Here is a 14,626-nt window from a genome sequence, read left to right on the forward strand (position 1 = left end):
AAGCAAAGGAAAAAAGAAAAAAGAAAGCAAGAAAGAGAAAGGAAGAAGTGACCTGGTCGAACAGACACTGGCGTTAGCTGAAAGGCTTCAATACTTTGCATTGGGATCAGTCACTGCTTAAGTTGCCATCCGTCATGATTGAAGAGTAGTTGGAGGATCTCTGGAGTAGTTTTTCCAGAGAATCAGGTAACTCAGCTTCCTGTTTTTCACATTTTTGCTAACTTTGTGATTGATTTTCTCAGACCAGTGAGGAAATTCCCTTTTTGTTGCTTTTTCACACATTGCAAACCACTGCCTCACACCATCACATATAATTGCCAAGCTGGTGGTGCAGGATGGATGGGCTGAGAGCTCCCCCAGGCCAGGAACCAGGACCAGGATGCTGGGTAAAAAGTGCATCTAGGCAACAACTTTCTTCATCTATATTCATGCTGCAAAGCATGTTTTGTACTTCAAAACAGCCTCCTTCCCTTCTCCTCGACCCTTCCCATGCACATTCGTGGGAAAAGCTCAAACAGTGCTTAGTTTTTTTTCAGCAATGATATAATTATTAGTATTACTTGCAGAGAAATTCTGAGGTTGTCCTGCGCAGAATGTAAAAACTTGTAATTATTGTTATTTAAATAATAAGTATTATTTATAATTATCATAACTATTGTAATAATTTCCATGCTATTATGTTACAAGTATTAACTTGAAACCTTTTTAAATACTCACCCTGAATCTATTACTTTTTATCTCACTGCCAGGTTTTTCTACCAAGTGTGATCAACAGGACTATCTTGTTGCTTATTTGTATTATTTCTGCTAAAGTGACTTTAATTCTTGAGGTCAGATTTATCATCTTTCTTTCAGTGCTTTGGGTTTGTGTTGGTCAGATGGGTATTATCCAACCTGCTTGTCAATTATTTTAGGGAGAGAGCTTTCAGGAGAAAAGCTGAACCACATGGGCAGTAAGTCTTCATCTCTTGCAGGGAAGCTCAAGCTGAATGGCCGGGGCAAACCAAGGTAGGCAGTTTGCAGTGGTAGCCCAGAATATGGTTTTTGTGTAAATTTGTATGATGCTTGTTCATTTAAGATTATCTATGCCCAGTTGATCTGATTTTATACAGCTGGGCAAAAGGAGATGGCATCAGCTCCTATTTCCTAGTGTTCTTATAATATCATAGAATCATAAAGCGGTTTGGGTTGGAAAGGACCTTAAGATCCTCCAGTTCCAACCCCCTGCCACAGGCAGGGACACCTTCCACTAGAGCAGGTTGCTCCAAGCCCCTGTGTCCAACCTGGCCTTGAACACTGCCAGGGATGGGGCAGCCACAGCTTCTCTGGGCACCCTGTGCCAGCACCTCATCACCCTCACAGGGAAGAACTTCTGCCTTATATCTAACCTGAACTTCCCCTGTTTAAGTTTAACCCATTGCTCCTTGTCCTATCACAACAGTCCCTGATGAGGACTGCCTCTCCAGCATCCTTGTAGGCCCCCTTCAGATACAAGAAACTGCCCTGGGGTCTCCACGCAGCTCTTCTCCAGGCTGAACAGTTCCAGTTTTCTCAGCCTGTCTTCAATGGGAGGTGCTCCAGTCTCTGATCGTCCTTGTGGCCTCTTATGGAGACATATGGGCCCATGGTGAGCAAAAGGATTTTAATTCCTCTTCCTTGCCTGCTTATGTCCCATGAATTCCCTTCTTCCCATTTTCTGTATCACCTTCCCTGTCTGTTTTCCTGTCTGCTTTTAAAAAGTAACAGAACACCGTCCTTAGTTACACAAAATCTAGCAATTCGCTTCCTCAGAGCCAGACTTAATCATTGATTCGCCTTTCTGATGCCTAGATGGCGGCTTGGAAAGGGGAGGCGAAATCTTCCTGTCAGCTGGAAACAGGAGAAAGTGTTTCAGATTATAAATGTTCATAATTCTGCAAAAACCTGAGACCAAAAGATTTCTATCTTGACATCATGGTGGATGAAGGAAAAGGTCAGTTTTACCATTAATTCCTAAACCCCTTCTTCGCAGGTGGTGGAGATTGTAAAATCTTATTATATCACATAACTGTAACCGCAGGTTACCCTGTAAAAGCAGGAAAGTCTTTGCTGGAACAACAGAAGGAATTAAGTGTTCCAGAGAGCTGTTTTCTACACTGTTACACTGTGTACCTGCACAGAAGCTCTCCTTTCCAAACAGTATTATAAAGTGCATCATTATTACATGTGAAGTATATTAAATGTCCTTCCATTTTCTAATTCATTTGGTTTTGGATGAAATACTGCTTATTCTTCAATAAGCCCCCAGGGAACCAAACACCACCATCTCACAAGGTCCATGGTGCTGCCAGTTCAGTGATGGGGCAGACATTATGAGCCCTCTACCATTCTCTGCTGTGTCCTGGGTTGGAGGAAAGTATCTCTCTGAGCCTCACAAATAGAGCCTGGTCCACTCAATGGTACCCCAAGGTTTAGCAGATGCCAGTGTTCCTGCAGCAGTAATGACCTGCCTCAGAAACTGTACATTAACTTGTCAGTTCACCACAAGTCTGGGGTACCCACCACTACTAAAATGCAGAGGGACAGATGTACAGTTGTGGCATTTATACCAGTTATAATGCCTAGATGGTCTTACACCTATTAATTACCTTGCTTTTTTAACTTGATATAGACAGATATGATTTATAAAAGAGATTTATTTCTGTTTAGACAGACACTGCTGACTTTTCTGCATAACTTATTAAAGCAGAGATTAAAAGTGGCGTGTTGATTTGTTGCTGACTTTTGAGGGTTTCTTTCTATGCCATTCGCCTCTGGCATTAAGCAGTCCACTGAACACATAGCTTGTGTACGAATCCTTCTTTTCTTAGTCTTGGGACTCATACTAACATTATTCATGCTGTATTAAACCACTGAAAAGGTAAACAGAAAGGCTGAGTTTCTGCCAGCAAGTCACAATAAGCTGTGCATTGCTGAAATATTTAATCATGCTAAAATGGGATGCTAGGCCCTCCCACATGGCTTTGTGTTGGCATTGCAAAATACACAGTTTTTAAAGGTCAGAGTTTCTGATTTCCATATTCTTCTGTTGTTTTTTTCCCCTGAGAATTCAGTTCCTTTTATTAGTCTGTTATCTAATATTTCCCTACCAGGACTCCTGACCTTTCTGTAATTTCTTTATCCCTGCAAATGAGCTGTCCTTACTGCATATTAGTTGCATACACACACTCTCATATACCCATTTCTGGTCATCCGAACATAAAAGTAGGAGTGAAGTGACAGCAGGGTGGCAGGGGTAGGTGTGCTGCATACCCGAGGGTACTGGCACTGCACTGACATCTATCAGACTGCTCCACATTTAGCAAAGTCTGAGTTCGGGTGTGTGGTTCTGTACTGAACTCATGGAGTTTAGCTCTTCCAGGTTACGAACAAGACAGAATCCAAAGGAGATTCAATCATACTGTCTTGGGTTTGTTCTCTGCTTTATTGTCTGTAACTGATACTCATCAACTGGGCAGGAACTGGTAGAAATCCAGTTTGGTTCCTGACATGTCTCACACAGGACATGATTAAAAGCCTTGATCTTACACAAGTTGCAAGTCAGTCTTGTGTAAACAGCAATTCTAGGGCTCTGTAGTGGGATCAAATAGCCACAAACTATTGTGGCATTGAAAATCATTCTGAATTAAAAACCCCTTTGTTATTTTCTATGAAGTGTTAAAGTCATGGGCATTTTCAGAAACATAAATGTATACACAAATGATTTAATTTGGGATCATTGCACACAGTTATCTCTCCTGGTTTTCTCTTTAGTGGAGTGGATGGTATCATAATCTTTTGCTGTTCATCTTTCAGCATATCATTTTATTACTTAGATTTTTAGCCACTGATTTCTTCCTCAGCAAGTATCATATAGAGCCACATGAAGGAAAGAATATAAAACTACCTGTCATGGCTCTATTTTCTGTTGCTAAAGCATTCTTCAAATTCCTTTTCCTGAGCCTGTGGTCTCATATAAATGTATCTGAATTGCACAGCTTCAATGACAGAACATGACAACCCTTGGTCAACACTGTCAAGATGCCTGCTTGACTCTCTACACGATGTTGGTTTGGAATGCCTTCATTAGGATGTCAAGTCAAATGCTGATGTGAAACTAGATGGAAGGGTTTTCCTTTAAGTTCATCTTTTCCAATTCAGCCCAACAGAGTGATTACAATGTAGCTGCCATCTATTTAACCTTAACAACGCATGAGAAGCCAAAAATCCAACCTGAAGAAGTGAGTTGTTGCCCATGGATGACCCCTGGGTTAGTTATCCAGGAGAAGAAAGTTCTGTTTACAGCAGATGCTGCTTAGGTGATCAAGGGCTTTGCAATGTCACAGTTCCCAAAGCAGTTATACCTTAGAAGCAGTTATACCTTAGAAGCAGTTATACCTTAGAAGCAGTTATGCCTTAGCACATCTGTTTCTGATCTCACACCTAGACAATAAAACCCTTCTGTGTTGAAACTGGATCCTCTAAGGCTTCTGATTTCACTCCAAACTGCAGAAATAAATCTGAATGTAGAAGTACCCTTGTGACATCTGTTCCTGGTAGCTTTGAGCTACCAGTCTGAGGTAATTGGAAAGGAGAAGAACCTTTTCTTCATGATGAAGTATATGGGTTTGCTTTAGGACCAGATAGATGTTTGTCAGAAGGCTCTGATGTAGTCTCTATACTGAAGCAGAGCATTCTTTCTTTTTAAAGCACAGACCCTAGTGTTTAGGAAATCACCAGCTCATTTTCTGTTTCCTTCCAGAAATTCTCATAGAACCCCTCTTGTCCTGACCATTCCAATCTCCCAGTTTTCAGGCATTAATATCTTTTCCACCCATTTTCAGATGCTTATTTTTGGTGTTGCCCAGCAAGGCTGAGCAGGGAGCTTGTGCTTTAGCTTTGACCCTGGTCTCTTCCAATTCATTACTTGTTCAGGTGCTGCAAGTATCAACTATTGCCATCCTAGGGAAGCCACGGGCAGGTGAGAAGATCTCCTTTTCATCCCTTTCTGGAAGGTAAAGAGGTGTTGTCTTCTATGTTACATTAAGAATTCAAGGAGACTCAATTTGCTTTGAGATGTTTGGCTGGGGAAGGTTACCAGGGGGCCTGGGGCACAGCAAGGAGCACATTAACATCAGGTTTCCTCATCGTTTATCACCTGCAGAGTATTCTTATAAGAATATAACAGAAGATGATGTTCTCATTTTCTTCTCTTTCTTTTTCTTCCCATCTTCCCCCACAAATTAGGGACTTATTCACATCTGTCTCCTTGGGATTTCAATGGATCTCTAAAGTAGTGAATTAGTTATTGACAGAAATTAGAGACAGAAATAACACATATTTGTAGAGCATGGAATCTATTCCCTAGAAAACAGAAAATAAACTATGTTTAAGTAGTTTTCCATTTCTCAGATGTAAAAGACTATAAGGTTTTAAGATGTTATAGGTTTTAAGATGACCCTTCTCAGATCAAAATGACACTGCAGCACTTCCACAAATGTGCTGTTGTCTTCTGATGAATGAACATGAGCAGAAAGGAATATGAGAAATTTGACAATCTAACACCAGCAGTGTTAATTTTCTACAGTTGTGTCATTTACTTGCAAGAAACTTAATATATTTCCTCTATAGTTTTATGGCTCCTTCTTCTATCAGATATCTATAGACTGTAATATTCTGCTTAGCGAACTGAAATATCTGTCAATATAAAAGCATCTCCTCATAAAAGCATTGGGAACCATTATGGAATATTGTTATGTACACTAGTATTACCTAAGGAAACATTGGGACTTTGAAGAGCAGACGTTTTTTAGAGAGAGTGGAAAACAAAACTTCTAAATTAAAAATACAATTGTTCTTGATTTAATTCAATAAGATATTTCATCCTCTAACAAAACTCATATGCATGGAGGGGAGAAATAATCCTTTAATGGGAAACAAAGAAAAAAACCACTTTGTCAGTGCCTGGGCTCACCTGCTTGAGCTGTCTCCCTGTCTGTGAGACTGAAGCTTCATCCCCTCTCCACATGCTATTTCTGTTCCCTTGGATCCGTACTGCTTCCCTCCTCTGAAAAACAGGCTCTGGGTCTCGTCACAACAAAGTATTTTTTTGTGCTCTTTGGAAATCCTCTTGTTTTATTACTATGTAAAAATAGACCTTATATATTGGTAAAACGACGTGTAGACTGTTGTACCCGGGTCAAAGGGGAAGCAGTTGGCTAACACAGCAAATGTGTCACCTTCCCAGCTCCAGCACTCATCTCAACATGGACTGGGAGGAGGCTGAGGGAGGAAAAGCAAGCCAGGTTAAATAAGAAAACACAAGGAGATGACTTGTAATTATTTTCTAAAGGTCACAGTTTCTTGCTAGAACACTGGTGTCAAACATAAGCACCTCCTCTGTGACACTTGCAGCAGAAGGTCCATCCATTCCCTGCAAGGTGTGACTCTAAAACACCTTCATCTCCAGGCAAGTCATCAGGCACAGGGCAGCCAGTGCTGGAGCCCTCTCTGCGCAAGGTAAGCCTCAGGAGCAACTGTCATGTTGTCGCCTCCACCACAGCCTCAAGGAGGAGAAAACCTCAGGGAAACTTATGAATGATGTGGGTAGAAAACTGAGCGAATTGGGGAAAAGTTTGTTGGGAGTCAGGGGCACAGTGACATTCATTCCAGTGGAAATGGGGTTACTGCTTGTATTTCTATTCAGCTGCTTGTGATAACACAGCACATGCTATTTCCAGCCTCTTTTTATTCCAGTACATACGTTTCCCAGTTTTTTGGGCCATTGACTTTATTCATGAGTTTAACAACAGCCAGTATTGTGTGCACTGTAAATATTAGAACTGTACTGAGCAGATAGCTATGGCGTGTGGCTGCTGATGTAATACAAATATGCTTATTACTGTTAGAATTTCAGCAAGGGAAAAGCCCAGACAATATCATTGTGAGAAATGAGCTTTTTTTCTCCCCATCTTATTTACAGAGCTCACGGTTCACTGGTAAAGACTGTTATGGCTGAAATTGCTAATGGAACTCAACCTCAGCTATATTTGAAGACATTCCCCGAATGAAGCAGAGCACACTCATAATAACAGCAATAATAAGTTCATTGCAAGGCGTCCTCTGGAAAACTCGACAGCACTACAGAAATTATGTGCAGGCAATGTTGGCACTCGCATCTGATTTAATATCAGCGTTCTGTACTTTATGTCATATTTCAACAAAGGATTGTAGGTACAGGTGAGTGTCTGTCTGTCCAGCTGCATTTTCATCAAGGGGTTAGGGGAGAGCTGCTGAGGAAACCTTCTATAAGAGCAAGTAGGGACAGGCCAAGGGGAATGGCTTTAACCTGCCAGAGGGGAGATTGAGATGAGCTCTGAGTCAGAAGCTTTTGCCTGTGAGGGTGCTGAGGCGCTGGCACAGGGTGCCCAGAGAAGCTGTGGCTGCCCCATCCCTGGCAGTGTTCAAGGCCAGGTTGGACACAGGGGCTTGGAGCAACCTGCTCTAGTGGAAGGTCTCCCTGCCCGTGGCAGGGGGTTGGGACTGGATGAGCTTTAAGGTCCCTTCCAACACAAACCAGTCTGGGATTCTATGGTTCTAAACCCCTGGGTGTTGCGTGATGGGGCACTGCCCATGCATGAACTGAGGGTCCTGTGCCTGAGCTGGCTTTGGCTCCTAGAGAATACCCAAGCCAGGAGTTTCCACTCTGAACTGCTGTCTGACACTGACCTTGGCTGCAGCTATGGCCAAATAATTTCACTACCACTGCCTCAGTTTCTCCCCTCTGTCAAACACAAAGTATTGTACCTCTATGGTCCAGCTGCTCAGCTCAGGGATGTATTGGGAACCAGCTAAGACCTGTGAGAGGTATTTTGATTAGGAAGCTCTGAAAGTAGGGTCTGGTCTGTATGAAGAGTGGCAATTGCTATAAATATATGATTTTTTTTTTAAGGTAAACTTGAAAAAAACCCATATATCTTCATGCACTGGGAATTAATTTTGTTTTATTATATATAGTGCTGTAGAAGCACTTGCAGCAGTACATTAACAGACCATTAAAGCTCTTTAAGTGGACATGACTAAATGCTCAGGTTGGTGACCTGAAGTGTTTTCACTTTTAACATGGCTTAAACCACTGAAATGTGCTTGAAATGAGGACGTTTATTAGTCCTTTGCTTTCACAATAAGTTACTTAACAACAGCCATCTAATCATGGAAGGAGACAGAAATAGCCAGTAAGAAACCAAAGGCAGCTGAAATAGAGTTCACAAACAGGCTATAGGCTACAAACCCACATGCAGATCCTAATGAATCATTTTTCCTGGTGGACTGAGAGTACCTGGAATGACACTCACCTGATGTCCTCCATAGCTGGTGATTTAAATTCCTCATCCGCCATCAGTGCTGTAAGTGGGATAAAGCCTTTAGTTGTGCTGTTTGCAAAGAGTAATTGCTACAGGCACCCAGAGCAGAAGCTGCTCTGCCCTGTGAACCAGATCTGGGCAGGAGGAATATGCAGGAGTGGGAGACGGAGCATTTTGTGGCAAGGATGGGCTTTGGAAATACCTGACATGTAAGAGCAAAGCTGGGCTCATAACTTACCGCACTTGTTCTTTCCAGGTTCTCCAGGAGAACCGATAAATCTTTGTGCTGAGGAGTGACTAATATGTAGAAGACATGGAAGAGGAGGTAAGCAAGGCCAGTGATTACTAGTATTTTTACCAGGATCATCACAGTTACACCTAGTTTAGGCTGTGTCTATTTCCTTGATATGAGTGGCCTACAGAATATAAAAGGTATATGGGAAAATGCCAGGAAAATGAAGAGTTGTTACATATAAAAAGCTCTTTGAGTCATCAGTGCATATGAGGAGGCAGCAGCCCTTTAAAAACCTGATAGTCTTTAGCTTTTTAGACAATGCTATCAGCTACTCTCCTCTTTATTTAAAATAAAGGTGAGAATATAATTCAACATGCAAGAAACTAAGCACCTGAGCCCCATTTGTTCACATACACCCACGTGAAACATGGACAGATGGAGTACATATGTCTGCAGGCATGTAATTCAGAGCCTTGCTGGAGTCCTGTGTTCCTAATGCTGAGATGGAAATGTTAAATCCACTGTCCCAGTATTTAACTTGCACTGGTGATGGGAGAAGTGGAGTGGATCATCTAATGAGGGAGATGATGGTGTCCAGAGAGGGATGCCCTAGCAGTCTTCATGAATCTGGCCCCTGCATCAGTGCCGTAGTGTATGAACTGCCTTCTGAAAAGTGATGTGCTTGCCACCATTAGTTGTTACTATTATCTCTCAGTTTCTGTTGAATGCAGATTATTGAGTTTAATCAGAGAAATGAATTTGCTAATGAACTTGTTAATAAGCTTGCTACAGCTAATGTTGTGGGGATTTTCTGTTCATTTCTTTTGGTTATTTTTGTTTCCACATATATATGTAAAGCTGCTGCAGCTGCTTGGCAGCTTGGGTTTTGCTTCAGGCAAATGATGAGAATAAGTTCAGTTACAATTGTTTTGGTGTAAAGAAAAGTTGATAGAAATTTTAGTAGCAATATCAGCTTAAAAGAATTTGAGCTCATGACCTTTGCGTTGCAGTGAAGCTGGTTTAGCTGCCAGGCTGGCAGACTTTCACTCCCATATGTGAGATGTTCAGTTACTGGCACTGGGAGAACAGCTTTGGAAGAGTTCAGGAAGGATTGTTCCACATCATTTATATGCAGTTCTGTGTGTCCATTGGATAATACAGTGCTACAGAGCATGTATCCTGAGCATTAGTCACAATCAAGTTGTATGTATCATAGAATCATTGAATCATAGAATCATAGAACGGTTTGAGTTGGAAGGGCCCTTAAAGCTCATCCAGTCCCAATCCCCTGCCCCCACGGGCAGGGACACCTTCCACTAGAGCAGGTTGCTCCAAGCCCCATCCAACCTGGTCCTTTCACAGTGTAAGGTCCCAGTGTTGGTGCAGTTCACACCTGGGTTTGCACAGGGCTTCCCTTGCATATGTGTTTGCAAATATCAGCCGATATTCTTGCATGTCACTGAGCATTCACATGGGGCTCCCAACCAACCTGCTCCTGGAGCACCAGCCCTTGCTCAGGTCCATCCTGTCTGTGATTCCACATGTTCCTGGTGCCACCAGATAATTCCAGAGCACAACCCCCTTGTCTGAGGAATGTTGCTGCAGTCTGCTGACACGGTTTGTTCCCCTCTGGGACCTTCCTGCTGAATAATACAGCAATGAAGTGGTGTGTTGAGATTTCTCTGGCTGCAGCCTGTGTCATAGTGGCAGCGGCAGCGGGTTTTGGCCTTGACAACCTATAAATTTTCTATCAAAGCAGTGGAAAATAGGAAGCTGACTCCAAAAACGTCTGTGCTATTAGTATAGCACCCCCAGCTACTCACAGGGAGAAGCAAGGCTGTCAGACACCTCTGCACTAAACCCTGCTGTCAGGGTGCTGCACAGAACAACCTTCTTTCCCTCATTCTCAGTAAATATTATGAAACACCCTTTGCTTGGCAGAAACATGAAATGCACTTGTGAGGAGAATTGTTACAGTAGATGTAGTAAATAGAGTTTTATACTGTTTGTATGCTCCATGAATATACACAAAGATTACAGTAGTGTTTCAAAAGGAATTTGAAATTGAATTTTCCTTGTGAAAAAGGAATTTTGCACACCATAGTCAAAATGGAAATGGTCTGGGAATAGCTCTAAAACCAGGTTGGATTGCTGGAAGAAAAGCATCTATAAAGGGAGCACAGGTAAGGGCTAGAATGGAGTGCAAGGCAGGGCTGAGGCTGGTCTGGAACTGGTGTAGATAGGATTTAACCAGGGACTGGGCACACCTCTGCCAAGAATGACAGAGTATTTTGTCCTGGGTGGACTAGAGGATCCAAGGAGATCAGTTCCTGCTTACTCTCCCTATCATCATGTATTTAGCATCTGCAAATAGTGTTAGAAGAAGCAATAGCACTTAGGTGTGAATGTGACATAGGCATGAGATAAACAAATTACAGCTCTGAAATTCATTTCATCATTAGAGATGAAAATGATCCATTTTGGCCAGACCCTCATCCTTGTTCCATGCACCTTCTGACCCGGTCAGGCACCTTACCCCATCCCAGGGCCCCAGGACTCGCTCTGCTTCTGATGACACTTGCATTAACCCGATGGGTAGATGTCCTGACAGCTGCCACGATGGGTTTGCTCATTTCCAGGAGATTTCAGCTTCTCGTCCCTTTCTAGAAGCATATTAGAACAGAGTCATTGTACGACAGGACACAGCTCTCACGCAAAGGGATTGCCTTGTGCCAAGTTCCTGGAGCAAGGGCAAAAGCATGTTCATAAGCAAATCTAAAGCCAGAGGTTGAAATTGTCTCCCACTGGGATCAGGGCAGTGCAATGAACTGATTTTCACTTTGTTCTGAGGGAAAAGCAACTTGCACCTCACCCTTACTGTGCCACAAATGCTGTTAAATGCTTCCTACTCTATTATCATTGTAATCAGTACATTTTGCAAAAGAAAGGGGTACTCTTTAGGGTGATTATACGGTTTTACTCTTTAGGATGAATATGGGGCGGGGGGGAGGGTTGGGAGGGGGGGAATGGGGGGGGTTAACCTCGCAGATCTAAAAAAGAAAGTATTTTATCTTAAATGTATAGCTGCCCTTTAGAAATGGATGAACTGAGGGATTTCATTCCTATTCTGCCAGTGGATCAGTAACAGACAATTTCCAGCCCACACAATCCAGCAATTTCCGTGTGTGTGCTGAGCCATAGGTTAGGGTTGGGTTTGGTTGAACGCAGTGCCAAAGGTTATAGACAACAGTTTTTGGGGCCAAATCAGCCATGACAATTTCAGACAAAATATGGTCAGAATACTTCCACCACCACTAGTTCTGGGTCTGCACAGTCTTCAGAGACAAGCTGGTCCCTGGCCACTAGCATGAGTACATGTGGGCTGGGGGCTCAAATGAAGCAGAGATTGCTTTGGAAATGCTGCGGGAGAGCCTGAAACACAACTTCATGTTGTGTTTGTTCACCTTCAGCTGTCCCAAGAGGCTTGCAGGAATTGCTCTGGGCTTTTTCATATACACTGGACAGCTGCCCTTATTTATGGCACCTTTTTTAACATAATGAAGCTTTAACCTCACGCATCATAAAGCTCAAATTAAAATGCCTTCCCCTGAGCTTTCACGTGGTGTGAGCAAATGGTGGGAGATGAGCAATGACAACAGACTGTGTTCTGCATCACAGTTAATGGTAAGCCATTAACTGTGTATCCTGACAGGTTTTATCTCCCACTGTATGTATAACATTTTGAAGACCATTCTGTGACATTATTTTGTACTAGGTTAGTTAAGATTAGTATCTACAGAAACAGTAAAAATGGTCAATGTATACATGCTCTTGATGGCTCTGACACATCAGAACAATAAATCCTGCTCATGGTGGTACAATTTAAGATAACTTATCTTCGATGAGACAGCTGGCTTCACATGGGCTCAGAGCCCATGGTTCCACTTGTCTCTTTCTTCTGCTTTCACTGCTGAGAAAGAAGCACAGACACAGCAGTTCAAAAACCTTGACAGATTTGGGCTAATTTGAGGTGAAGGAATAGGTGGTGTGGGTTGTAAGGTTGTAAACTAGTGTCTTCTTGGAGAATACCTTGCTCAGCACCTCATTTGCATTCTCTGGGCTTCACCATGAGCAGTGCAGATGTTGGATGTGGCAGCATGGCAAAGCAAGTGTCCCTGGAAAGAGGCAGTTTCTGATGCACACAAGGTTTTGAAGGTGAAAAGTGAATCATAAAATGACAGCCTGGTTTGTGCCGGAAGGACCTTAAAGCTCATGCAGTTCCAACCCCTGCCACGGGCAGGGACACCTTCCACTAGAGCAGGTTGCTCCAAGCCCCTGTGTCCAACCTGGCCTTGAACACTGCCAGGGATGGGGCAGCCACAGCTTCTCTGGGCACCCTGTGCCAGCACCTCAGCACCCTCACAGGGAAGAGCTTCTGCCTCAGAGCTCATCTCAATCTCCCCTCTGGCAGGTTAAAGCCATTCCCCTTGGCCTGTCCCTACAGGCTCTTATCCAAAGCCCCTCTCCAAGTTTCTTGTAGCCCCGTTAGGGCCTATGAGCATTCCCACTAGCATTCCCATGAGAAGACATTAAATTGCTCTCCTAGAGATGAAAACTGCTCAACTTCACAACACACCCATGCAGGTGAGCACTGCACTGTGCACTTAGCTCTGCCTCTCCTCCTTTGTGCAGTGTTGGTTACTGTGAGCTGATGAGGGTGAAGAAGAGGGTGCCCCCATCATGTGCCTTTCCCAGGATGCTGAAAATCCTACCAAGCAGGAGTAGCTCCATGATGAGTGTACTTGGAGTGTGATATTCATGGCAATAGCGATGGGAATGGGTGGCTTAACTCTGCCGAGCAGCAAGGCAGGAGTGCTAATGGCCAGTGGTAGTGCTGGGACATGAACAGCCATCTCATAAGAAGGCTTCATACATATCACACTGCTCTGCTACTTTAAGTATTTTAACATGGATACAGGAAAAATGGACACATTCGTGAAAGAAATAAAGAACTGGGAGACAAAAGACTTTTCACCTTTCAAGAAAGGGATGAATATTGAAGGAGAAGAGGAGATGGATTGGGAGCTCATTTCTGAAGGTTAGGGTGGTTTTCCTTTTCCTTTTGTTTCTCCCCTATTCATTTCAATGAGAATTGCAGAGAATAATAATCTAGTTGTTTTGTCTGTGTGATAATTGCACCGATAATTTAGTATGATTTAAATAATCAAATTCAGAGTGTTTTATATGTCAGAGTCTGAGAAAGGGTTTTCTCTAATCTCCAAAGATGCATATTCATGATGCCATTATAGATACAGCTAAAGAATTACAGTAGCATAGTCTGCTTCAAACAAGTCATCCATGGCCTTCTTTTTTAAAGAAGATGAAACAGTCAAAACACAAGATGATTGATTTGTACTGTCAAAGTTCACCTCCTCTCACTTTGGTAATGGATTTCTTTATCTATCAACAGCTATCCCTGTCATTTAACATTTGCCTACTGCAGCCTATACTCAGGTTTAAGTGCTGTGTCAAGCAAATTCATGCCTTGATCTTTTTCTGCCATCTCTAACTCATGTTTTGTTCTTTCCACCACAGCAGACCAGGTCCTTGGTGTGCTACCATGTGTCTTGTGCCTTGGTGGGTGTGCTGTGCGCTCTACTGAATGCCAGGCTCCGGCTACAGCCAGGGGCTGCTTCTGCTTCCCAGGACATGAGCCATGGGATGTCCCACAGCCACCTTCATGCCTGGGTTTCTCATCTATTTATTGTCACTGCTTCAAATGCCAACTGCAGGAGCCCCATTTTGTGTGACACTTCATTTTCTCAGCATAGTATATCCCTGTTTTCCAGATTATTGTATGTGTGGTTGGAGCTACGGATATTGTTAAATGAGAAAAAATAATGGTTGTAAGAAAGAATGCAAGAATGGATCCAGTGAAGACTGTGGGAGTTTTGGTCAGGATATGTATACATTAATAGAATCATAGAGTTATAGAATTGTTTGGGTTGGG

The 14,626-nt window shown here is 42.8% G+C and overlaps 1 long non-coding RNA gene across 1 annotated transcript; it reads left to right on the plus strand.

The window, feature by feature from the left end:
* Positions 1 to 1,836: 1,836 nt before the first annotated feature.
* LOC115609019 lies at positions 1,837 to 14,541 on the plus strand. The gene is made up of 4 exons (XR_003991712.1): positions 1,837 to 1,972; positions 7,001 to 7,257; positions 8,638 to 8,706; positions 13,595 to 14,541. It is a non-coding gene; the product is annotated as an uncharacterized LOC115609019 (long non-coding RNA).
* The last annotated feature ends 85 nt before the right edge of the window (positions 14,542 to 14,626 follow it).

The sequence above is a fragment of the Strigops habroptila genome, chromosome 5, assembly GCF_004027225.2.
Source record: "Strigops habroptila isolate Jane chromosome 5, bStrHab1.2.pri, whole genome shotgun sequence".
NCBI lineage: Eukaryota > Metazoa > Chordata > Aves > Psittaciformes > Psittacidae > Strigops > Strigops habroptila.